Below are 25,197 nucleotides of genomic sequence, written 5' to 3'. Positions count from 1 at the left end.
GATTGAATTTGCATTAATTTATCCTTTATATTGGCTTCCTTTGCTGTAAGTACAACTAACTCCCATTGTGTGTGAAGCGATTGTGCAAAATGCTTCTCACTTTGAGCTGGATCCTTTGGCAATTGCATGCTAGAAATTTTCAAATTTCTTTCCAAGCTCATTATTCTCTGATTTGTTTCTTGTGTGAAATTGAAAAAATCACACAGCTTTATGTACAATGAGAAAATGTTCTCAAGTACAACTTTGACCTTATCTATTTTCTTGGCCAACTCTACCTATTCAAGTGCTATTCCACTTGATATCCTTTCATTTACTTTTCCTTGAAATTTTTTCTCTGACCATTCCATGAGTTTAACATTAGTATCCTACTCTTCATTTGTCACTTGGTCAACTATATCTGATAGTTGCTCTATTATTGGCTTTGCTTCATTTGGTGACTGCAAGCTGAAGGCATCCATAAAGATGTCCTTAATGTCATGTAGTGCTTTCTTGTGTTTGAACTCCTTCCTAAGTATTTCCTACCTCATCTTTCTGTCTAATGCAATTTTCATTTCATTGATTTGTGCCATTGTGATGGTCTTTGAATCATAGGAGGGTATTAAAATATCTTCATCTAATTTAGGGTCTCCACAGTGAAGTACCCTTGCCACTCTCGTTGAACTCGAGCCTAGAGTTGAAATTTGCAAAGGTGTGACTTCAGTGCTTGGCTTGTGAAGGGTCTTTGTAGGAGTGCCAGTCTTTGGTAGTTCTACCAATGTATATATGGTAGCCTGCTCCTTTTCTTTTGAGGTATCCTCCTTCTCATCTGATTTCCCTTCTTCCTTATATGTTTCTTCCTCCTCACCTTTTTCTTTATCGTCCTCAACTTTCTTATTCTTTCTTCTTTTCTTCTTCAGTTCTTGTTGTTGCTTCCTTCTCCTCCTCTTGCTTCTCTTCCTCTCCTTCCTTATCCTCTATTTTCTTTTCCTCTATCTTTTCTTTGGCACTGGTCTCTGCCTTATTTGTTTCCTTTACCTTGTCATCAGTTATCTTATAAATGGTTTTACACAATTGTGTTGATTTATTCACTACATCCTCAATCTTGTTTTGAAGGATGTTGAAGGCTCTATACTTAGGTACAAATTTTCCACCATGTTTCTTATTTGCCTTTGGTATTTGACCCTTTGTCATGTAAAGCTTTACTTGAGCTAGGGTAGATTCTCTGATCTTCCTTTCTATTTTTAGACAATAATGCCATTTATTCTCAATTATCTCATACAATTCCTTGGGCATGGTATTGTCAAGTTCTAGAAGTGTGTTTTTAAATTATGCCATCATGGCATACACAGATTCCTCTACTTTATTTTTCTCTTCTCTACTGATCTTATTAAAATTAAGAGTCTTTAAATTATTTAAATTTGTACTTCTAATCTTTTCACAAAGTTTGTCAATTACAGACTTAGGAGGATGACTTACCACTCTAAATCGGCTGATATTTCTCTAATTCTGTTCTTTCTTCATCATTTGTATCTGGTTGTGCCACATACTTCCTTCTCTTCTTTGGCTCTTCAATAGGTTGTTCAGTGGCATTCTTCTTCTCTTTTGATGCCTCTTTAGCCTTTTGAGTGGATGCTCTTGTAGTAGCCCTTGTTGCTGGAACTAGCTTGGCTTGAGTTGGCTTAGTGACCTTCTTAGGCTTGGGCTGAGATGTAGGCTAAGTTTTCCCTTTTCTTTTCTTTTTCTCGATAGGTGTAGGTGCTTCCTTGACTTCTTCTCCCTCAGCACCTTCCTCCTTGCCTTCCCCTAAGCATTATGTTAGCTCTACTGGGCCTTGCCCTTACTCTTCTTCTTCTTCACTATCTCCTTCTACTTCTTCTTCTTCTTCTTCTTCACCTATTTCACCTTCAATGCTTTCTCCAAATTGCTTCTTTATCTTTTTCACTATTTTTTCTTTCTTCTTGATAACAGAAGTTGTCTTCAATTTAGTTTCAACTTTGGACTTGACAACATCATATGTTCCAAAGTGAGGAGCCTTCTTGTCTATCTCTTTTGCTAGCAATGGTGTGATTGTTGCTGAGGCTTAATCTACATCAAGCTCATATCCCAATGGCCTTAGCAATATTACTCTTGGTATTGCTTCCTGGATGTAGGTGTAGTCAATATCAACTAAGAAGCATATGTCATTGACATGTTTCTCTACCAATGAAACTAGTATTCTCATTCTCTACTTCATGGACTTCTTAAAATCCTCAAAATAACTAGTCATCTGAGCCTCAAAATTATCTCCCATCTGATCAATGAACTCATTGATTTGTGTGATTGTAGACTTGTTGGAATTCCAATTTACCTTCCCAATTGAAGGGAATTCTTCCATCACATAAAAGAATATGGAGACTAATACTAATCGAAATTTGCATTGTGCTCCCTTGGATCTTCTTATAGCTCCCAAATTTGCATTTATTTCTTGAAGCATTAGTTCTACTAGATCATAGGTATGATCTTTCTTTACCAACTTGTATGCTACATCAACAGCTATGCAGGGTATGTTGTTCAGTCTACTTGATTGGTAGAATTTGTGTGAAATTATTCTCACAGCAAAGTCAAGTAGAGGTTCAATTATAGTATCTATGGTCATTCCCCTATTGTTCCATTTGGCTCCTGTATTCTTCTCAATGACCTCCTTTCTATCGCTTCTTCAGGTCTTTGGCAGATCTAGAGTTGGGAGTCCTATAACCCTATGCACTATCCTTTTTGTAATCTTTATAGGTCCTATCTCTAGCCATAGATAGCCATCATGAATTCAACTCAAAACAATGCAAATCCATTCAGTCTTAAACACCGTAGGAAAAACTAGGGTTTTTGTCAAACCCTTTTTCTCAACAATTTGGAATTTGTCTTTCAATATCTCGTTGTCACATAACTTGTCATAGGCATGGGAGATTTCAAGATCACCTATGGTGCCAATTTTGCAATTATAACATTTTCTCACATCTTGAACCATGACAACCTTGGGTGGGATAATGGACAATGCACGAGTTGGGTCATTTTTGTAGGCAACTTCAGGGATTCACCTAAATTTGAGTTGTTTGACATCATTACTAACTAACTAAATCTTGTGACTCTCTTTTCCTTTGGGGTTTCTTGAACTAGAGGCCATTTTACTAAACTAGGGTTTAAATGTATTAAAACTTTAACTTTTGTGTAGCTCAACGCTTGATAAATACCTTTGAACAATGAATTTGTGCTGAATTATTGTTGAAATTTGTGCAAATGGCCGTTAGGTTATTGCTTGATCACTTCTTCGCTCTTCTCATCTTTTCTCTTGTGTTTGAATGGCATGAAAATGAGCACAATTCAATCTTATACCTATCAAAACCTAGTATTAAATGCTTAGTGCCTATAGCTGTAAACTTGGCACTTAAAGGATTCAGCATGACTCGGCTCCCATTGTATTTCATTTACTTGGCTTCCACTAGTTCTCCTCTTCACTCGGCTTCAACTATCAACTCGACATCCATTGGATCTTTACTCAGCATCTAAGGACAGTTCGGCAGTATTTGCAAAAACTTTAGATTTTGACCTAACATCTTTGCTCATTCAAATTTCTTTCTTGTAGTACTTCTTTGTCTTGGAACTGATGTATGATATAACTTTGTATAGCAGTCCCATACACCTTTCTTTTTCTTAGTTGGATGAAGTGTGATCACTTGAGCTCTTGGGTGAAGTGATCTCTCCATTTGATGTGCTCGATCCATCCTTTCTTTTCCATGTCCTTTTCATCTTTTCCCTGATGTGTTCCACATCAATTTTCTCTTTACCCTTGTTGACTTCTGACTTGGGTGCTTTTGACTTTGTTGGGCAGTTCTTGCTGATATGACCAATCTTCAAGAAACTAAAACATGTATTTTGACTTAACCATCTATTGTAACTCCCTCTAAAATTTGTGCTTATGCAATTTTTAGGAATGTGTTCATACTCCTGACAATAGTGACAGTTATACCTGGTGTTGTAATCCCAATTGTAGTGATGTGCATGGTTGGTTCCTCTTACAGGCTGATTAGGTGTCCACATAGGCTTTGATCTACACTCAAATGCTCTATGTCCATATTTTTTGTAGTTGTAGTAGTGACCTTCAAATCTTGGTGTCCTCGTGGTCTTGGTTCTACATTCATGTGCTTGATGTCCTTTCTTTTTACACTTATGAAAAAATCTTACATTTGTGGGCTTATCATGTTGATGATTGTTCTTGCTCCTATATACATTAGAGGTATGTCCCTTTTTACCATAGAAATGACAAGTAGGTTTAGTGTTCTTACCTTTGTTACTCCTTTCTTCTGTAGTCTTGGATGATTCTCCTTGTTCAGTGCTGGTGTAACCAAGTCCTGAAGTATCATTACTAGCCCTTGGTGCTTTTAATATTTTCTCAAAGTACTTGATAGCCTCATTGGGTTTGTTGAAGATTTTTGCTATCTCCTTTTCTCTCTTCAATTCATTCTGTAATTGTCCATTCTATATTCTCAAAGTGAAAATCTCAATATCCTTCATGTTTAGATCATGATGAGCATTCATCATCTGACTTAAAATGTCAAGATTACATGTTTGAGATCCTTTCAAATTTAATTGTCTTCTCCTCCAATTTATTGGTGAGATTTTTCTTGTCATCTTCTATTATGGCCTTGTCTTCAATGGCTCTCTTCTTTTTTTCAGTCACTTCACAAAGCATTATGCATTGTGATTCTTGTTCAAGCTTGAGTAATCTAATTTCTTCATCTTGTGCTCTATTTTTATCCATCAGTTCTACTATTGCTACATCAAATTCCTTGGAATCTCCATTTGAGAAAACTTGTGTGGTATCAATCTCCTTGTAGTATATGTCATTTTCAGCTATGGCTATATCCTTCCTTCTTTTTAAGGACTTTCTCAATTCTTCTCTGGCTTCTTCCATGTTGTGTAGAGCGAGGTGCACATCAATCATCTGATTGTCTATGATCTTCCCAAGTTTGAAGACTTCCATCTTTAGACCTTGTGAGAACCTTTAATCTGATACCAATTGTTGGAATTTTCAAAATGGGAAGAGTACTTATGAGAGGGTGGGGGGTGGGTGAATCAGAAGTACCACACTTTTAACCTTTTCTAATCCTTTAAATCAAATAACTAAAAAGTAAACTGCATGCATGTAAACATATAAATGAACATAAAGTAAATACATGCAGTAACACATAACACAAGATGTGGTAACCCAGAAACCCTCTAGGAATAAGAAGGTAAAACTAGGGTGGGGATGATACCCACAAAAATCACTATAGCAATAAATGTTTAACCACTTCTGATGGTCTACCCTGTGAAAGGCCTGCCCTGTTAAAGGCTTTACAATGTGTCAATAGTGACCTGGTTAGAGGATTTACAAACACTTTACATGAAGTGTCACCCTATTAAAGGATAGTCACCTCTTCAAAGGATCTACAAAGTAGTTGTTAAGCTAACCTATTAACATAGGATTTTCACTTTTCTAATACAATAGCTAGACAATATTAGGAATCTTTGACCTGATTGCTTACAATCTTCAATTGCTGATTTTAGGCACTTGATCTGCTCCTTTTGATCTTGATCCTATGAGATTTGATATCTAATCGTATCCCTTGTCCCTTGTACTGTTCTGATCAACTAGATATGTAATTCCTGCTCTATTCCTCTAAGACTTTCTCATTTCACACTAAATTTTGCTATAATTTTCCCATATATTGTTCTCTTCCACATATGCAATGGGGTTTTTGACCTCCTTTTAAATATTGAAAATACTTAGGGTTAGGTATGGATCTACATTCCATATTGAATATTGAGTTCCCGCTCATTCCTTGCATTTTCCTCATTGATTGCATGCCTTCTCCATTTTTCTGATTGGTTGCATGTTGATTGCATAGGAATTGTAAAAGATTCATCCTTATCCTTTTTCTACTTCGAAATCCTTCTATATGAGCTCCAAAAATGGTTTACATCTGAGTTTGTGAGGGCACAAACTCATATGTTGATTCTATGTTACTCGACACATACTGGACTACTAGTGCTCAGCACATATACTATCCCAATTTGTTTGGCACCTATTACATTCTATCTTGCTCAACACATGTAATATCTTGGATTTCTCAGCACATGTATAGTTCTAGATTGCTCGACATTGATTGTGACTTGGCACTTATATACTACTCAGCACCTGAATTCACTCAGCACCTGTTGAAAATTTGACTCGGCACACACTGTGGCTTGACATACATATTGTACTCAGCTTCAATGTAGAAAGTGGTTAAGTGTATTGACACTCAAATTTCAAAACCATCTAAGACCAACACTAATATAGTCAAAGTAAACTGGTAGAAGGAATTTGACAAGCTGAAACATGATTTTGCAGATTGCATTTCCAGAATGACCAATTAATCAACAAAAGGTAACAAAATTTTGTAGATATAATTTTTGACACCTTTTCCATTGATGTCAAAAGGGGAGTATTATGTAGAAGGAAAATTGTATAGATATAAATGTATATTTAAGGGGGAGCTTATGTATGTATCAATGTAAAGGAGTGATAAGGAATGTAATGATCCATCAAAACATGAATAAAATTGTTATGTTTTGAAGGCAATTGTGCATAGTTGCTTTTATTTGTTTTTATTATGTATGACATCATTTTGGGACTTAGTCAATTTTCCCAAATGTTGCCATCAATTCCAAAGGGAGATATTGTTGGCAATATAGTTAGATAGATGTCTTGATGATTGCTATTTATGGTAACAAACATTCAGCATTTCATTTAGGGACTTAGCCAATTTTCCCAAATGTTGCCATCAATGCCAAAGGGAGATATTGTTGGCAATATAGTTAGATAGATGTCTTGATGATTGCTATTTATGGTAACAGACATTTAGCATTTCATTTATGCATTTAGAGTTATAAAATTGTCTAAGTGTTAGACAGTTTACAACAGCACAGAGAACAAATGTTTAGTGTACGGATGACTCATTGAGAGTTATCTCATGTGTAGTTAAGGAAAGATTCATGATAGTATCATGATGACATGTGCTAGTGCGCAGATGCATACAGATAGTAAGGCATGAGTTATGATTAAAATACAAGTGCAGGTATTTAATAGTACATAATAGAGCATAGCAGAGAATCAAATTGTACAGCCTTAGGAATTATTTTAGTTACGAAATAATTACTAATATATGATGAGTTGACTATGTGGATATTAATCCATTAGCTATTTACATTATGTCAAGCGTGTGAACACATGAAGGCTGACTGAGCAGAGTTTTGTAATTATGCAAGGTATAAGTAAAGATTTTATCTTGCATAGATAAGTGTGCTACCTATGATAGACAAGCACATGTTATGTGATGTGAATTATTGTGCATAGAGCTTGAAAGATTTGTGAGACTTATGTGATTGAATTATGATGTATGATCATAACAAGTGTGAAGTACAATAGAAAACAAGTATTGTATGTGTATATGTTCTTGTGAAGAACTAAATTGTATAATTGCATGTTAGGGCAATGGGCTCTTCTTGCATACATTGTATTTTTTCTACCAACTCTTAACAGGCTTGAAGCAACTCCTAATAGGGTTGAGGTATCTAACAAGGCCTAGTCTCCTAATAGGGACTCGAGACACTATATGTACTTCACAGACTCCTAACAAGGTCATTATCATTAAAATAATCCTATTATTTAGTGAATCATCTAGTGAGTATCATCCCCACCTAGGTTTTCCCATGGCTAGGGTTTCCCTGGTTAAGAAATAATGGTTTTATGAGTTATTTATGTGCATGGTTATATTTATTGTTCAGAATTGTTGGTTTACTTTCATATGCAAGTTATAAAGTAATTAACAATATTCAATTGTGGGAAAAGTTTGTAGAATACTAATTCACCCCCCCACCCCCTCTCAATATTATCTATTTCTAACAGTAGTTCTCCTACACAAATTTAGAGTCATAGACACTGTTATTCAAAGGAACATGTCACCAAGTGTAGCCAAGGTAAATCCAATCACAATCAAATTGGTGCCTTCATAAGACAAAACTAATAGTGCTACAGAATAGTATACATTGAAGGCCTCACTAGTGCTCTTGTGGCTTCTCCCATATGCAAAATTTTGTGAGCCAATCATATCCCAACTTTGTTAGTTCATGTATTTAGGAAACAAACAAAAATTTAGCCCACTTTAGTTAATTCATGGGATCTTAAATTACAAAAAAAAAATGGTAAATAGTTCAGACAATGTAGAGAAAAAATGTATTTGGTCATATTAGCACCTCCATAATCAGAGAAAAAACAGGTAGAAGCAAGTCTAGAATAGCGAAAAAACCATGTATCAAAACACACTTTAGAAAACAACAGACCAAATCAAAGCTTAAATCTATGTTTTATGACTAATATATAATTACAATACTCCCTCTACAAACCAACCTTCTAATTTAAATTCATATATACCTAAAACAACTGAGTATGAGAGTTCTTCCTCTAGACTAGATAAAGATACTATTGTATTTTTTTTTAAAAAGGAATGATTATTCAATTGAGATAAATGCATACCAATGCATGGCTCTAAATAAAGCACGTGTTTCCTTTGACTAAAAAAATTGAATAATTTGTATAGTTGTTCACCTATATGTAGACATGTAGCAACTTAAGTTAGAAAGAAGATAATCAAATGTATGATCAAGACACATTGGATATAATGAGAATCAAATGGCATACTTTGAAAAAATGTCTGAGCATAATGTAGAAACTTGATCATATTGCATTCAAACATGTAAAGAAAAAAAAGATAATTCCGAGTGACAATTTTTTTAAGGGAAAACTCACTAATTAAACCTATTTCATGTACAAAGTTGAAAGAAAAGGAGAGATTTCATTTTATTTCACTATACATTCTCTATTTTTAGGTTCTTCTATTGCAAGAATAATAATAAAATTTGTAGGCGAACAACCACTAATGCTTCTATAACAATTGTGTGATCATTAAGAAATGGCTTCTATGATAATTACCTTATTGTTATAGAACAACTTCCCCTTGGCCATATTTATAGTCCCTATTTTCTCACCTTGATTGAAAATAACTCCTACCATTGTTTTACTCACTTCAATTCCTTTAAAACCATTTTTTTAAGCTCAAAGTTGATGAAATGATCACAAAGGAATTATCTTCTAGTTTGTTTCATTTCATTTTCATGCTCTTAGTTGCTTCCTGCCCACTAGCTTATCATTCTTATATTTAAACCATCAATTTGTTTATTGAAGAAATTTATTGCTATATTGAAGCTCCCATTACCTTATTCCTTGTTTGACTTTATTCTAGGTGAAATACATTTTCCTACACATAGCTTATCAGTGCAAAACAAAATAATAATATTCTGACAGGAAGCAATGATGAGATTTGAAACATTAGAAACAAATAATGTATGTATAAACTACAAAAGAAATTAATAATTTCTCACCACAATGCGTAGCTATAGTGTAAAACATGACGATTCTAAATTCTCCTACTATTAAGCCTAAATTCTCACTCTAATAAATATGTTATTCATTACCTATTTAGATGCTTACATAAGCCAACTTTACAATGAACAAGGAGATCATAAAGATTTTCTAGCTTTACAATTAGTCAAAATGCAACCCAATACTTTTTAAGAAAGAACACATAGGAAGTAGGAGCCTAATTGTGTTCAATTCTAGAGACATTTTAGGTGCATTCACAAGTTAATAATATATGATTAGCAAATATCCATCTTAATCATACCACAAAGCTACTATGCAACATAATAAAGAATTAGCATTAGCTCAGAACCATCCAATTGCATACAAGATTATCCTTCATAAACTTCTACTAAGGCTTATGTACTAATGGGGATAACCTCATAACTGAGAGCTAAGGTATCTAACATTTTTCTTCTAAGAGTCCCCTATATGGCCACAATTTTTCTCTGTATGCCATGTGGCCCAACAACATTTGTATTTCTATTTATCTCAAACATTAGACTACATATAATTGTCCTTGTAAATAATGAAACAAATGTGCTTTGGGAACAACTATATGCAAGAAATCCTAACCTATCAAGAGCACTCGTAAACAAACAAATGTTAGTTGTACATGTGCATATCAAAGATCCAAAACAAATCAAAATACTAATGTTAGAGTTGAGTTTTAAAACTATGCAAATGAAAAACTAGAATCTTCATGCAACCTCAAAGCAGCTCAACAAGGGTGCCCATAAGAGGCCTTGTTGGTGTGCTCAAGAATGAAGGATGTGGATGTGCTCTCCCCAAACACAACTATGATGAATCCTAAAGTGATTGAAATGATAGTGCAATATGAAATATGAATCTAAACTAAGATGAGTGTATAATACCTTCAAGAAATGGCTATGAGTAAGCCAACCTCAAAGAATTCTAAAGATGTGAATATGGAAATTAAGTAAACTAACGATAATAAGCTATCATGAAATATGCATGCATATATGCAAGAAATATAACATCTACCAAAGGGTTAGTAATAAGCATGCAAATCTCTAAGAAAGCTTTAACACTATACTAGCATGATAACAATGTAAATGAGGGAGATGAGAAATGTGTGAGACAAGGGCTCTATTTATAGGCTTGAGAGAGGCCCTCGGGAGGTGGCATCTATGTGGTATCCACATAGGTGCCACAAGAGAGACACATGGGCTAAGGGAACAAGCCATGGAAAGGTCAACATTAGTCTTTTTGATGATAGAGATGGCTTAAGATTTTCTCACACATGTGTGAGCAACCTTAGAGAAAGGAAAAGGGGACAAGTGTGTAAGAGTGTAAGACTTTTTGGATAAAATAATAAAAGGGAGACTTTCTTGGATTTTGAGTTACTCACACATGTGTGAGCAAACACTTGGGGACTAAAAGGTGCTTAGGAAGGTGTTTAAGATAACTAAGTGGGATTAAGTAGTGGATAGATTTAGAAGGATGAGAGTGATGGATGGTAGACTAGGTTTTAGGTGGGATTAGGATTAAATTACATACGATTTAATTTAATCATAGGATTAAAGAATTTAATAAAGTGGAGGGATTTAAATAATTGGAATTTATTTAAAAGGGGATTTTATGGAGCATTGTGCATTAAATAAATTTAACACATTAGAGGGAAAGTATTGAAATTAAATTTAAATACATTAGGGAAGTGAACCTATTTAATTAAATAAATATAATTAAATAAGTAGAAAAATATTAAAAATATATAATTAAATTAACAATAGGGTAAAAGCATAGATCTGTGTCACCCTTTGGGGTATCCGGCAGGGTTACCGCCAAAAGGGTTACAACCGAAAGTGTTACGGCTAAAACCCCTTCGACCGTATAGACATGAAGCTTTCTCTCACCTACATGGCCAGTTGGGTTATAGCTAAAAGCCTTTTGGCTGAAAGGTTTTTGGTTGTAACCCTGGTGGTATTATAAAAAAAGAAAAACCACTTGTGGATAGTCATTTTTACTATAACTGTTTCCAGTAGTGGTCAGAGTGTTTCGACCGTTACCGGTAAGTGTTTTTTTTTTTTTTTTTTAAAGTTATTACATGTTAGAATTATTTAAATTAATTGTTTTTAAGTGTTTTAGTAATTAAATTAATTATATTTTAAGTTTTTAGTAGTTGATTATTTAGACTAGTTAATTTTTTTTATGTAGTTAGATCAATATGTTAGATAAAGAACTATATAGTATTTTTTAATTAAATATCTATTTAATAATAAATGTAGATTTTACATCAAACATAGAAAATTCAAGTTAAGACCTAGATAATTAAAGTAATTACATTTGATGAAACATTAGCATAGTACAAACCTATATAGATAACTAACATGTAACTTGAAACATTAGGTAGAACTAAACTATAATAAGTGCTAGTTGTTCAAACTTGAAAACTTAAAATTTAACAAACTTCAAACTTGGAAAACTTGGAAACTATAATAACATGTACATGAAACTTCGAAAACTTGTTAAGACCTCAAGATAGCTAAAAATTAGTTACATTTCAAAAAACATTAGCATACTAAACCTATGTACTAAATAACATGTGCATATTTTTTGTTCACGTACATGAGCTAGATGTGCATATTTGAGCTAGATGTTCACATACATGAGCTAGATGTACTAAATAAAATTTAACTTTTAGTTTTATATGTACTTACATGTATATCTTAACTCTACATTTATAGATAGAGATCTTCTTTGCATATATCATTATGGCATCTAGTACTAGTGGAGCACCTACATCCTCAGGGGAGGCTAGTGTTTAGGGAGGGGGTCATAGTGTTGAGTTAGGCACAACATGTAGACTGATATCATCCTCTAAGGAGAGATAGTGTTTGTTCTTAGATATTGTTGTTAGGTTATCTTGTGCTATAGAGTATCTTGATTCTACACTATTGGCTTTTACCACTCTCCCTAATAGGGAGAAGATTATTTCTATGAGAGATGAGCTATGCCATATGATTGAGATGATAGAGATGTACAACCCATTTGATGATATCAGTATTGAGACTTTTTACTCTTCCCTTTCTCACAATGTCACTGGCACTATGAAGTATACATAGTTGATGGTGAGGTCTCCACCGCTATGGTAAAGACTATGTTTCCCTTTTATATAGATGGGCCTAGGGTTAGAGGTTATTCAACTATGAAGTGTACAAATCATCTTGTTGCACCATTTATATATCCTCGATGCTTAGTTGCGCATCACAGGTGGCCACAGAAGGATGAGTTTCCTCTTTATTTCTACAAACAATTGTTTGTAGAATTTCATTTACATCATGATGTTGATTATATAGATTTTCTAGGTCATGCTGGATAGGGCCTCAGTAGATTATCAAAGAGATTTAGACCTACGAACACCCCTGCACCTATTAATAAATGGGCAATGGTGGGTCCAAACCTTTTGGTCATGTCGAGAGCTCCACAGATGGCTACTGCAGGTATGATTATTCCCGATGATATAGTCAAGAGTCAGATATATTCTAGCATTGCCACAATTGCTACACACTAATAGGAGATGTCTTTAGATTGATGTGGCAGATATATGTTATGATCTCGTGGTCCCATTTTGACATGTGCATCCTCTAGAACAAGAGTTGATGATCTGTATGACATAGCAGATATACCATCTCCACTAAAGGTTTCTACTACATCAAATGTGGATGCATTGTGTCATATGGCATCTTATATAGAATCTAATCTTCTTGGTTCATATCAGGCATTATCGATAGTCACAGGGATTCCTCTTCGTGACATTGGTGGAAACATCAGTCATATTCTCTCACACACAACAGGATCGCAGCCCTCACAAAGACAAGAGGATATCCCTGCACATTCTATAGCACCTGCTCCTACAGAGGGCCCTATAAAACTTGTTCGCACACCTACTCAAGATCTTGTAGCACCTGCTCCTACACAAATTGGCCCTATAGCACCTGCACCCCCACCTCCTATAGCACCCCCCCCCCCCCCCATACTCAGGCCCCCATAGTATGACAGGATCTATTTATCACTATAATTTTAGATGAGACAGTCGACTTGGACTAGGCTGCTCTATCACCACATGATTTAGATATTAGTTAGATTGGCAGAGCATTACATGATGCTACAGTAAATATTATAAATTTATTTGTTTCTATAGTTTGCACATGTATACTTGTTTAGCATACTCAAGATTAGTTACACATTTACGTAGGTCTATACATGTATTCTTGAGTGATTGAATTTAACTTGTTTACATGTACATGTGTGTTTTATGGGGTCTTAGTGATAGTATGTTGCATTTTTGAGATCTTCAGACCCCAATAGATCCTGCACGACATGAGTCACAGGTATGATATGTATTTTTTATTATATATTTGATAGATATATAATGTACATATGATATAATAAATGCATGTATACATGTATAATTTTATAATTTTACAAATTTCTTTCATTTGACACACAGTTCAAATCCATATCATAGAGCCTTTTGGGGTCATGGATCAGGAGGGGGATGTGGTTGATCTTATTTTACATGTCTATTTCATTGATGTTGGGACATTTTATATATATACATGGCATTTCAAATACTTTGATATGGAGATGTATGCTATTTCAGATACACCTATTATTTCAAATACTTTTATATGGATATGTATGTTATTTTAGATACATGTGTTATTTCATATGGATACATGTTACTTCAGATACATTTGGTACATGGTATTTTAGAGACATTTGATGTGGTATTTTGGATACATTTTATATAGTATTTTGGATACATTTTACATGGGTACATACATTATTTCATAGATGTGTTATTTTACATAGATGTACATATTATGTTCATGTCTTATGTTCATGTTGAATGTATGTATGTTTTCAATATTCATATTTTTATTTCATAGATCATGTGTTATTGTGTACGTGTTACAACATTTAAGAAATAAATTTAATACATTTTTAAGAACATAAAGAGTACTAGTAAAGAATACATCATGTGAACTACAACATTTAATCACTAAATTTAATACATATAAGAACACAAAGAATACATACGAACATAAAGAATGTAATACGTGCTATTATAGAATCAATTTTAAGAGTGCATTTAATCAATAAAGGGGTTGTCCTAATAGAATGTCTTAAGAGGTTGTCTTAAGGGGAGGCCTTAAGGGGAAGTCTTAAGGGGAGGTCATAAGGGGAACTCCTAGAATGGGATGTCTTAAGGGGTTGTCTTAAGGGGAAGTCTTAAGGGGAGGTCCTAAGGGGAAGTCCTAATGGGATGTATGTACATATGTATACATGAAACCATACACAAAATATAAATAACAATACATGAAACATCACTAAATTTAATACATATAAGAACACAAAGAATACATGTACGAACATAAAGAATGTAATACATGCTATATAATCAATTTTAAATGTGCATTTATACAAAATATAAATAACAATACATGACTGTTCATAATTTGTACCATATTTCCAAGATCCATGATCAAATGTACATATAAAAATGTATAAAATATATATCCAAAATGATGTGTATGTAACTAGTAAATATGAAAGTATGCTTGAGGTGTATATAGAAAATAAGTACAAATAGCTCTGAACTAGAGCTCCACAAACATTGTATTAGTAGGATCCTCTCTATTTTTAATTATCTCTAGAATATTTTCATGTTCTTCAATAGGAAGTTTCCACTTTTGATTTCCACAATGTCCTCTTCTTGGTATTGCATTGAATTGCAACTTTCTCGCTACAACATGGTTACTGTATTGTAAAACCTTTTCTCCAAGCATGTATTCAATAAATTCAATACCACTGTCGGTTATACTAGTTTGTTGATAAAATTTTCCTTCAACAACAACTGATCTAATTGGATATGATTGTCCATCAACATCTGTAGTTCCTTCTAGCAACTTGTGTTTTGCTTTTGTGCATCTTAGAAGATAATAGTCTACATTTTCTATATTATCTGCTAAGGCTTGGACAAAAAAAATACCTCCTGCAATGTACATAAAAATAAACATGTTTATAAAGTGAAAAATTTAATGAACATATATGTGTGTGATATATATGTACATATGCCACAAACCTGGCATAACTAAATCAGAAACATGCTCATAATCAGTTGAATATATAGGATCATGAATGTTAATGTCTGTTGGAAATATAGATGGAGTAACTAGGGGGAATCAGTTACCACAAAAACAAATCCGCAAATCCCTTAGATGTCTTATAAAACTAATTACTACTATTACTCGGTAAGCACATACAAAAATGTTGTAACTCGGTAGATGCAGTGTATGTTAACTTATTACTGATCTTTAAGCATTCATAGTGATTTGCATGCAACCATAAAAGAAATAACATTAACACATGAAACACCAGATATAACATGGAAACCTAATATGGGAAAAACCACCAAGTAACTAGCTATTGATTTTCACTCTTCTGAAGTGAGCCCTGTTAGGAGACAACCTAGTTAAAGGTTACAAAACACACTGTTAGGTGTGACCTCATTAAAGGATTTAATCACCCTATTAGGAGTGGCCTTGCTAGAGGACTTTAGAACAAAATCAATAGAATTGTCACCTTGTTAGAGGATTTACAAATGGCTATTAAACCAACTCTGTTAAGAGATTTAGAAATCACTACTACAATGGTGAGAAAGTAACAATAAATCGACCTGAATGAGATGCAACCGAATTGTTGATACAGATCTTTGTTCTGCTCCACTAGATCCTCTCTGATTGAATAAAACTTTGCTACTCCTCAAGGATATCTAACCATCCTTCAAAATTTTCTCACTCTTCCTTCTCCACACAATCAATACACTTGCATGCTCACTCATTACACTTTAAAATTCTCAACTTGACCTTTCATATATACCTTACAAACTGTCAAGTTGGCTCATTTACAAGTTACAATTACTAATAATCATTACATTAGTTGGCTATAATCATTACTTGAAATAATTATACTTTATTTCCCAAAACAATGAAATCCTTCATTGGTTGACCCTGCTCGATAAATACTGATTCAAAAATGATTTCCAATGTTAACCAACTGAAGCTCGATTAACACTATGAACTCTACAAAATCCTTTGGAGACCGAGAGAACTCAATAAACACTAGCTTTCCTTTGCTAACCTTGTGAGCTCGGTTACCACAAAATTTTTCCACAAAATCCTTCGACGCCTGAGTGAGCTTGGTAGAAGCTGTTTTCACAGAGTAATTTCAAGAATGCTCGGTAGACTCTAAAATTTTCTTTGTTGACCAACTGAGCTTGGTAGATACTGTCTATCAGCTAATATGAAATTTGTGTAACATCAAAGACAACACATAATTGAACAATTGTATCCAACAAATGTCTGTGTCAGCATTTTCAAAAGGAGGCTTTCTGACTATGTCCTTCAAATCCCAATATGAAACATATCCACTTGCAATATTTTCGCATACACTCAATGGATTGTCCTTCATGAAGTCATCACAAAAACATGATTTCTCTCATACTTTAACCACTGGGGGTTTTTGGTGCCTTGTAGTCACCACTTGATGTAAACTTCTAATACTAGAAATCGTTTGACAATTGTAAGGATTAGATCGATCTATATCTGTTACAAATACATATAATTTAATTAAAAACTTGAATTATAAGAATATGTACACAATTGCATGTATTATATAAAATAAATAAATATATTTAATACTTGTCCCTTTCACTTCCCAAAAATAATGCTTATTATATTCAGTATCTCGAGTGGCAAAATAATCTTTGCACCACTCAACAACTTCTTGCATACTATTTATCCTATTACCTTCATTAACATGCACATGTACATATATAATTTAAAATACATTATATATATATATATATATATATATATATATATATATATATATATATATATATATATATATATATATATATATATATATATATATAGATCTAGAGAGAATCTATACATGTATATATGCATGTATGTACCTGCAAGTTCATGTTGTCGAAGTGTGCACTTTATAAATGTTTCTGCTCCATCGTGCTCCCATTTCCATGTCCACTTTCAAAGAAGTTCCACAAAAACCTAACATTGCTTCTAGCATGTTGCATAGCTAACTAATTAAATGCTTTTGCAGATTTAAATTGTCTTGTGAATTGATGAAATGAGAATAAAAAATAATTATATAAATCAAATTGAAATATGTGTACAAATCAATATAAGTTTTACATTTAAAGTTAAATAAAAAATGTACATGTATATACATACACTAACCTACACAACCATTGGACTAGATCCATTGCTCTAAAACATTTATTCCATGATTTCTAAGATCTTTAGAGAACATTGCAAAACAATGAGTGACATAGCTCCTATCATGAACTCTATCATTACTAATATAGAAATGAACCTCCTTGATGATAATGCATTCATTTTCCTCTGAACTTTCTATCTCATCCACCTCATATTGTGCATGTCTATAAGTCACTTGCACAAATATTGCAATTGTTTAGAATAAAAATATTGCCCTTGAAGCTCTGTTTGAGGTGAAAATGTATAGTTCTCAGAAAAATCTACAACTAAAACAATACAACCAAGTGGAAAATAATTTTTTGAATCGCGAAATTGTTTAGCTTGCCATCATGCACCATGACAATGTTGGATATGTGGATATATCAATGGATGGAACTTACAGTTCATAAAATCATCATACCGCAATTCACTCTCCTTCAATACATTTTTTTTGGATTCAACTCCTGTCTTATTTTAGTATGTCTCATATTCATATCTCATCCATGAAACTGGTGTTGATTCATCAATATTCTCATTTTGCAGAGGAAATTTAGATAAATCTCCACAATTTGGACATTGATTTATGATTCATTGTACTTTGAACTCATATGAATCTTCTAATTTTTCACATAATATAGACTTCAAAAATTGTGATGTACTACTAGGGATGACCAAATTTGGATCAAGTACTGTCATAACTTTTCTATATGATTGCAAGTGTAGACCAAATTCAACATGGTTTCAACAACAACAAGTTTCACATATCTTATTTATGCATACAAAGGAAGGATGCAGACTCTCAAACATTCTTTGGCATATTTTCACATTTGGAAATTCTTGCTTGAATGTTTGAAATAATTCACTTTGTTTTATATCTATAAAATGTTTTGGATGTTCAATTTTAGCCCCTATCTCTTGATCTTTAATTTGTATGGTATCACGTCTATTGGAAGAAACACGAGACGATCTGGTCCAAAATTCAATAAACTGTGTTTTTACATCTTCAAAAATTTTGTCTTTTTGAGGAACTCTGCAAATATTCACTCAATTATTCTCAATGTTTTCATCTAGTATATTTCTCCTTCTAATGTATCTTTGAATAGTTCTTCTAGATATATGTAGTAAATCAAAAATTGCACATACTTGTTTTCTATGTGTCAACTTTCTACTAGATATAGTCATTTGCATATAGTTGTTTGGTGGGAACGAAATTCTATATTTTCAGTATTTAAAAAAAATAAAAAAATAGACTTCAAAGATTTAAAAAATGATAAAACTTTGACTCAATTAAAAAATAAAAAATTACAGGCATAAATTCAACAAATTTTACACATTTCATTAGTTCACATCATCTTCAAATTCTAAACACAAATGTCCATTTTCTATCATTAAAGTTGAACAATTTAAGTTCAACTTAAGTATGATATTCTACTCTGGCTTGTTTGAGGTTTGTGCTTTTACCCAATAATCAATTATAGTGTCAAGGGAAATATTAAATAAATTAATATAGTGTTTAGGACAATTTTAAGTGTCTACAACAACTTACCTTATGTCATATCCTATTGTACTCGACACTTTGTTGTTTTCCTGAATCATAACCAAAAATTGTATACTGATATGAAATGAGTTTTTAAGGCCTAAAAGTAAATTGCTAACATAACAAATTTTTTAGTAAAAATTATGAAACCAAAAATAAATAACAATTGTTTAAGTTGTATGATCTTTCAAGTGTTAAAGGTAAAAGATTCCAAAATAACAAATAACATGCTAGGTGTTCAAGCTTTATCATGTTAAAGAATTGAAAAAGGGAATGTAAGGGAAGGCACTAGAATGATGCATTATGAGAAATTCTCAACACCCAGCATGGATCCTCTCGACGTTCTTCCACATTATTTTCTCTGTAGCTAAAGGATGAAGCTTCAAACATCTTGTATAACTAAATATATGTGAAAAGGCTTCTTGGGGGAATTTATGATATCATGCACTTCAACACCCCAATATTCAAGGGCCCTTTATTGAGTACTTAGAATTCAAGATATCAAGAAAACTAGTGGGGTACTGTAATATGTAGATATCAAATAATTTAACAAAGTAGGGTAGGAAAACTAGTGAGGAATTGCAATGAAGCACTTAGGGCCCATTTGGCAATAGGAATACAAGCAGAATAGGCATATGTAAATTCTTAAAATTTTGAATTCTTCATTTGGCTACACAAAATCAGAATTGGAATGTGAAGTAAAATAGGAATATGTATTCCAGTTTTGGCCCCAAAATGGGGTTTTACAATTCCACCCAAATAGGTGTTATTGGAATACGTATTCCTATTCTAGTTTTATTTATTTTAGAAAACAAAAATTTTGGGATCTGCAAATTTCCCATCAAATATTGGCTGAACCAAACAAAGAACAAGAATATGTAGCCCCATTTTCTATTCTAGAATAGCTATTCCTATTCCCATATTCCTATTCCCACAACCAAACAGTCCCTTAATGAATAGGAGAAAAAAGCAATTTGAAAACCTTAGATGAACATTTCCCTTTTGAAGAGATCCCATAAGCGTTGGACCTCCAAATACACACTTTTCTCAAGATATTCATAGGGTTCAAAGAAAGAAGAGGATAAATATATCTAAAAAAATCTCTACTTCACCTTTTTACTCCATAATAAGTTTGACGAAGCTCACCCATTTGAGCCCTTAAGTCTATTTTCAAACCAAATGGGGCAAAAAACCCATACTTGTTTGAGTTTGCAAGGGTTTGGCCCTTATAGTGCTTAGAATCAAACCCTAAACAAGCCAGAGTAGAAAATCCAAATGAAAACGCAGAGAAACAAATGGGTTAAATCAATTTGTTTCTACCATGTTAGAAAGAAGATAGGCAAAGCAACACAAGAAAATACATATTTTTGAAAGAAACTGATTTTTTCAAAAAGTATGATATTCAGATAGACGACTACTTTGAATTAGCAAGGAAAGTTCTTTTGGAGGATTTTTATCAAATATAAACAAAATCTTGAGATCTAATTCTCCTTTGGTGCTTAACAGAGCACTTAGTCATTATAAAATAGAGAAAATATACATGAGACCAAACATAACAAGAGCTTTGTCTGAGCATGAGTCCCTGCCTATTGTAAGGAAGGGCGTGTAATTTTAGTTTATGTCATATTATTAGTTTATGTTTGGTCTACATTTAACATATGTTGGAAACTTTAGAAGCAGTGGCTGATTTAGTGTTTTTCATAACAGCTTCATCATTCATGAACAGATTATCTTCTTCTTCACTAACATTCAAAATCAATTCTATAAGCTAGGTTTTGCTAGCATTTTGTTTTCATGCTAATTGCAAGTAATGAGTTAAAGGCTGACGAAACTATTTTTTTTAATAATTTGAGTGTTGCATAATCAATCTTGTCAATTTTTTCAGCTATTATAAATTAGTTAACATAAATCGTTTGATAAGTATTCAAATTTTGGTTCTTATACTTTTTATGGAAGTGGATTTTAATGCAAAAATTTTAATCAAGCTGTCTACAAAGTTCTGAACTGGTATATATCAGTTAATACAGCATCTAACATCATGTTTAGCCTGAGCAATATAAATATATAAAAAATTTAATAACAGTCAACAAACTATTGTGTAGATGTTATTCTATTTCCTGAGCAAATCACCCAATAATTTATTTTTAATGGAATTCTCTGCATTGGGAAAATGATTACTTTGGTCTTCTACAGTAGGTTACATGTTGCAAAATTAATGCATTTAGGGAGTCACTCCACCGAGAACTAACTCAAGATTTAACCCACTGTCATCGGCTCTACAATGAGAACCATTTTTTGGCTGAAGAAGTCAGGTTTGTGGTTTATTTCTAGATTTTCCTAAACCAAGCCTTTAGATTTTCATATGGTTGGTTAACTAGTCTAGTAAGAAAACATGGATCTAAATGAATCCATAATTTACCTGCCTACAAAAGGGACTAACAAGTTATTGTAAAGGACATAGTATGACATTCAAAGGTCATAGTTTTTTCAGCCTAAATTAAATGAGAAGACTATATTGCCGATAAATGCAATGGAGATTCAAGAAGATAAACCTCTATACAAGATAAAATGAAAAAAAACATAGAATCAAATACCACAAACAAGTTATTGTAGAGGACATAGTATGAAGTCCAAAGGTCATAGTTTTTTCCAGCCTAGATTGAATCACCTTTATCAGTAAATGCAAATGGAGCTTCAAGAGTAGAAACATCTTTTTGAAATAAAAGAAAATAATAACATGGAATCAAATACCATAAACAAGTTATTATGGAGGACATGGTATGAAGTTCAAAGATCAATATATTCAGCCTAAATTAAATCACCAGACTATATTGCCAGTAAAATACAAATGGAAGTTCAAGAATATAAATATCTTGCAAAAAGAACAAGGAATCAAATACTTTCAACAAGTTACCATAGAGAACATAGTATGAAGGTCATGGTTTTTCAGCCTAAATTCCTAAATTTCATACATAACATGAATTATGATTATACTTGCTAGTAAAGATGCTCTTCTGAGGTACAAAATATCTTTTCAAAAGTACATACATGGACCTTCCTCATATTCTTTAAGTAGCTAAATTTCCATTCTTCCAAGCAAAAAATCATCCCATATAGCTCTGATTCGGAATGAAGATTTAGAAATCACAAACATGACATAGCTACATATTGAATAAGAAATAGAAGTCTTATGTATAAATCAAGATAGAAATTAGAAATAAACTTGTTTGCATTAATTTCCTTACTAATGTAATGTCTCATCCTCATTATTTGAAATCATTTCTTTAAATGAATGGATGCCCTAGGCACTCCTAGAGAGAACCAATCAGCCAACTATTTAAACCATGAGGATTAACCACTTGTGTGAAAATGCTGGAACACTCCACTGAAGAAAAAAGATGCAATGCATAACCAATAACACCCAAAGAAGATTACTATATATCATCCTCACTACAACTAGATCAAAAGTCAGTCAAGCACCAACACCACCACTAGAAAATCAGATGAGTGAGATAGAAACTTAAAGCATTTCAAATAGTGACTACAGCCAATACTATGGATGCCAACCAAGACTTCTAGTTCCTGTCAATAAATGCTCCTAATTGGTTCATATGTATAGAAGCAAGGGAAAAAAAACTTAAGAAAACATGAGCAAACATAAAAACATGAGCAGCATATAAACTCGTTCAAGTACTTTAATTAGGAAGTTTGACTGAAGACAACATTTTTCTGTAGACAACAAAATTTTACACTTAATGTGTTTGACTGAAAGTTATTTCTCTATGCCTGAACATAGGCTAGAAAAATTTTGGAGTCCATGTTTTCGACTGAAAGTTATCTATGTATTGGATATTGTTCATCGAAGCATTTCTATATAGGTCAAAAATTGCATAATAGCAGTGATATCTATCAAAAATATTGGATAGAGTAGATCTGCAAGGTCTTCACTTGAGTCAATGTGATTGTCTATATTGAAGCCTTCCACTGATAGAAAACATGGACTATAGTCTATAAGCCTAAGTTGACCTGCGAAGCATTCCAAAGTGGGGCTTCGTTTAGTGGAAAAGTGTTGAAGGGAAATAAATATTTGACAAAGCAAAAGGAAAAGAAAGACGAATTAGTTCTAGCTTATGTTGGTGTTTTCTCATATAATAGAGATGATATTGTCATTCATTGCAATAGAAAAGGTGCCCTGGATTTCAAATGTTTGCAATAGGTACATGATTGTTTAGAGATTTTTCTTGTAGGTGTCGAAGGGTATGCTTACGAGCTGCGGCAAGCATTCTTGAAGCAATTTCCTAGTCATGGTATAGTCAACAATGTTGTTCTTAGTTTCTAATGTGCAGTGTAAGAAAGGTCCATAGGCAAAGGTTGTGATTTGGCCACATGCAAGACATTGGATAGTTACCTTGGTCGAGGATGGTGCCAATGAAGTTGGCTGGTTGCATTTTGTGCAAAGTAGCTAGTATGGCTGCAGATAAGCATTTTTTGGCTAGAGGGTTTCAGTGACCTAAGAAAATGAAAAAAAAATTGATATCCATGGGAAATGTCTTTTAACTAGAATATGATTGTAGTATTATTGGATAGATGGTGTGGTTTTTTCGGTTACCTGGATACTACAAGAGAGTATGTTTTGTAAAGCCTTTATTGTACTTTCATCATTCAAGCTATTGATATATGTTGATGGTGTTGTTTTAAGGTTGTTTTTTCCTCTAGGGCCACCATGAACAACAATTTTTAGGAGGAGGAGCGGTGTTGTGGTAGAATGCAGGATTTTTTGGATTATTGTAAAAGCTTGGGCATGGAACTCAAGAATGGTGACCTGTAATTAAAATGAATGTGTCAGTCAGCAAGGCAAGCAACTATATATTGAAGGGAATTGAAAAGTGAGTCTAGGTGTAGAAATGGAAAAAGAAGATTACAATAGATGTGTCTGATATAGATTCTCCATCTTTGATGTGAAGCTCATACTCCTTCAGTGTTTGTTTGTGAGCTACAACTATAACACCTAACATGCAATTGAATAGTTGTTAGGTGACTGAATTAGTTGACATATTCTTGTGTCAGGCATCAATTTTTGGTGGCTGCAAACTTGGTCAATTGTTTCAACAGATGTTTGTGCACTTAGCTGAATGCAATAGTTTGCATCACCTCTTTCGCACTGGGTCTTCTTCTTAAGAGAGAAACCTTTTATGAAGACACTTGCGCAAGGCAAAAGCTTTGCCATAAATCTGTCAATTAATTGGTTGGTTATGTTGACTGTTATGGTCATGTGACCATCACTATCAACAAGATCAGTGTGCACTATAGGAGCCTTTGTTGGGCCTATTGGATTCTTGGCATACGTAGGCCCATAAGTGACGAGGACATCACTTTCAAAAATAGTACCAGTTTGCATTGCACAGATATCTGCAATGGTGGATACATTGTTACCTTCTATGTTGAGTCTGTAAAGAGAAGAGATTAGTATTCTAGAGTCTTGAATGATGTGGTCATTAACCATATAGTTTGAAGAGAAGACAAATATTTATACCTTTTCCCTAGGTCTGTATCATGAGATTTGTTGCCATGCGCAACAAAGTTTTTTTGTCCATGTGAGGATATGAACAAAGTTCTATAAAATGTAAAAAGAAGAGTTAGTACGAAAACTAAATATGTGTACAAACTAAGCAAATGCATGGAAAGGTATGTAATGTTGCATATATTAGTGCAATACCTTCTAGTGAGAGTTGAATTCTATTTTTGCAGCTCATTTGTATCATTGTTGTTGTCAGCTTCATGTGTGTTGATTTTAGGTGGATTCATCGAATATCTATTCATGAACTAAATTATTGAAG

The sequence above is a fragment of the Cupressus sempervirens genome, chromosome 9 (assembly GCF_028749045.1).
Source record: "Cupressus sempervirens isolate cs-2001-9-10 chromosome 9, ASM2874904v1, whole genome shotgun sequence".
NCBI classification, from domain to species: domain Eukaryota; kingdom Viridiplantae; phylum Streptophyta; class Pinopsida; order Cupressales; family Cupressaceae; genus Cupressus; species Cupressus sempervirens.
The sequence above is the reverse complement of the archived record's forward strand: the minus strand, read 5'-3'. Positions refer to the sequence as shown.